Raw genomic sequence first — 3,559 nt, forward strand, 5'->3', positions numbered from 1 at the left:
ATAACTTCATGATCTACAACTTTCGTGTAGAAGACTATCCTAAATTCCAAAAGTAGGATTCTCCATAAAATTGTAAAGTCAGTAAATATTTCAGTTCGGAGACTGCAGACCTTTATCGATCATTTTTATCTTTTTCTCCTCACTGGAAATTAGGATTAAGGTGAAACTAATTGCGTTAGAACCGTAACAGAAAAACTTACAACTCTTACATTTTAACTTTCTTCAAATTTCGAACTTATAATTCCAGTTATTTCAATCTTAGAAGACAAACATTAAAACGAAATTCTGTCATGGGCTCAAATCCGAATTTACAATATGTTGGTCCACTAAACTCAAGCCCAAAAATCACAAATCATCTTCTAAACCTAACCCTACCTTATATAAAGCCTCTCCACAGCCACCCCCCTTCTTTTCCCTAACCCTAGCCGCAGCACCTTTTCCCTCATTTCAGATCTAAACCCCTGCTGGACCCAAACCGGCCAGCCAACTTCCGAAGAGAACCACCGCCTATACGTCCGGATTTTGGAGAAGAGATCAACATGAGAGTTGTAGTGCTCGACGATACGGAACCGTGAGCGCTGGATTCATCCCAATCGGAGTCTCGACTGCTGAGAACCGTCCAAAACAGTGACTGCTGCGCCTACCTTTCCTAAACTGCAAATTTCAAGTAATAGAGTTTCAATCATAAATCTCATTTTTCTTAATGATAAAATCTTGACTATTAAGTTGTATTCTTTCTATAATAAACTAAAAATATATTTATTTTGATTATAGATACTCATTATTATATTAATAAATATTATATTAATAAAACTTGTTCACTTTGATTTGGTTGCTGGATGTATCATCTCAAATTAATAGTTTGACTTGGTTTAAATAGATGTAGTTAAATTATCCTATATGTTTAACATCTTTTCATAGTTTATAATTATTATTTCATTAAACTACATCTAAAAATAGTTGTGGAATGAAGTTTGAAAACAATATATATATTTCCTTGATCAAAGATTTTGGATTCCTAACTTAACAGGTTCTGGATTCTTATATAGCTTATTTAATTTGAATTATAAAAGAGTTATAAAGTGTGAATCAAAATAATCAGTGACCAAAGTTTAAAAATTAGAACTAATAATCTAGGGTTATAATGATAAATATAAAATTTTAGAAAATAAGAATATGTGAACTCAAATCTTATTAATTAGAGATATGTTTATTTCTTAGGTTCGACTTTCGAGGAACTGAGAGACGTAGATATCGGTCAAGAATTTACTACGCAAACAGGTGCGGGTTCCTGGTCTTTTTACAAATAATACAAAAAATGCATGGATTGAGGTAAGTAGTCCTTTTTCTTAATCTGGTGGATAAACTGCATGTTGTGAATGTCGAACAATCGTTTGAATTTGTGTAGAATTGCATGATAGGAACTCTTGATGCATGAAATTGAATTGATAGGAATTGAATTGTGAATTTGAGAATGGGGAACTTGAATGAATCGTTTTAAATTGGGGCCGTCCGTGTGAGGCGGCTCTGCATGTGTTTTTGAAAAGCGGGCTGTCCATGTGTGGCAGCCCAGTGTGTGAACAGGACAGGACAGAACAGAACAGAACAGAACAGAACAGAACAGAACGGGTCGCCAAATTCGCGGCGGTTCGCCGGATGGGTCCCCGAAATGGCCCATCTAGAGTGTGATAATCGGGTCGTCCTTGCGTGGCGATTCGCCGGGTTTTCATGTACAGGCATGGATTCCCAGAGTGTGGAATTTTAAAACCTTTTGAAATGATTTAAAAAGGGGCGGGAATAAAAACTGGTTATTTTAAAGTGATTTGCATATCCGAATTGATAGGGACATGGGGAAAAATTCAAAAACCTTCTTTTTATGTTATTTGGGGAAATTAAATGCATTGATTTGTAAAAGCACCGGGCTGGAACTAAATCCCGCGCTGAGAGTTAGTTCGATCTCTCACCGTACCACCTGTTATGTGGGTTCCAGGAAACGAAGAAGAAAGCATGGAGGAAGGCCGCGGGTGAGGAAACTAGCGGAAGTTGTTAAGATAGCCACTCTCTGTTTATTTTATATTTGTATGAACAATATATTGTGTGGACATGGCAGTGACTGTTTGACTAGCCATGTCTGACATATTGTCCCTTTTTCTGTTTGTTTGTGAACTCCATTTATTTTTAAATAAAGTGGCTTGTTGAATGTTTTTATTGATGATGTATGTGATGTGCTTAACGCCTAGCGCATAAATGCGCGGCGGGTTGTCCGGGGGTGTGACAACTTAGTTGGTATCAGAGCATTCGTTCCTCGGACTGTGCTTGGGTCCTTGTTTCATTTGTTATCATTTTCCTTTCGAATTTTGATATGTCTAAAATCAATATTGACAAGTATTCTGACTGATTTGAACATGTCTTAAATTGATTTGTTAGTCGAAAATAAATAATTGAATTCTGACATATTTGTTTCTTAAATTTTGATGTCTGAATATTGAACGGATTATTGGTTTTGAAAAATCTGTGCATCTCCTTCAATTCATTTTTGTTATCATCTAAATAAATTTCTAATATGAACTTACAGAATTATAGAATTTAAATGGAATTATATAATACAATTTTATTTAAGCTTATCTCCTCCAATTGATCTGTATACCTCAAATCTGATTTTTCTTTCAGTTCGTTTCATTTCAAGTTCTTATTGTTCGTTTGTAATCATTGACCTATCTGAATTTGACAAGTATAACTTTAGTCGATTCCAATTTGAAATTTGATATTCTGAATGATTTATTCTTAAAGTTATAATTGTCTGATATATAATCTATGTACCAATTTTGAATTTCATATGAAAAATCTGTCTGATTTAGTATCGTCATCTATATATAGTATCATTCAGTTTATTTATGTGATATGATTTTATATAATTATTGTATTAAAAAAAAACTGAATTTGCAAGTAAATTAATTTTGGTTCAAGTTGATTACCTCCTCTTAAGTGATTCGTATTTGATAAATTTGTTTTTATTATTATCTATTTTTTTTCTCATTTAATTTTAGTATCATCTATTTGAATTTTGAGGACAAAATTCTTTTTGAAGAACGGAAGAATGTAACAACCCGAAAAATTTAGTTATTTTATTTATATTGAAAATATTTTTATTATTATAATATAGTTACTGTTAAAAAAATGAAAGGTAAATTAAGTGATGAAATAAATAATAATATATTATATTTCGGTTATTTATTTTAAATTCACAAAGGGATAACTGCTGGGAATATATAATAACCGGATTTATATTTTATTTTTTATATCTATAATCATTTACAAAATAAATACTTAAAATAAAGGAAAAGACACCTTTAGGCGGTTATCCTTGAAATTGAACCCTCTGTATATAAATCTCCCTATTTGAATCGCACCCCTCTATTTCTTTTTATTACGTACTGTTGCATCTCTTTGTCTTAACCGTTCTCCATTTTAATCTCTCTTATAAATACCCATATCTAAATTAGACTCAAATATACTCTGGCTACCTTTTTCTTTTTCTCCGCAGCCACAAAAAGAGAGA

At 32.6% G+C, this 3,559-nt stretch overlaps 1 long non-coding RNA gene across 1 annotated transcript; it reads left to right on the forward strand.

Annotated features, from left to right (window-relative positions):
• Nucleotides 1-292: 292 nt before the first annotated feature.
• LOC144572711 (uncharacterized) lies at nucleotides 293-2,208 on the forward strand. Its single transcript, XR_013517791.1, has 3 exons — nucleotides 293-667; nucleotides 1,222-1,281; nucleotides 1,991-2,208. It is a non-coding gene; the product is annotated as an uncharacterized LOC144572711 (long non-coding RNA).
• The last annotated feature ends 1,351 nt before the right edge of the window (nucleotides 2,209-3,559 follow it).

This window comes from Carex rostrata, chromosome 20 (assembly GCF_964058835.1).
Source record: "Carex rostrata chromosome 20, lpCarRost1.2, whole genome shotgun sequence".
In the NCBI taxonomy this organism is placed as follows: Eukaryota; Viridiplantae; Streptophyta; class Magnoliopsida; order Poales; family Cyperaceae; genus Carex; species Carex rostrata.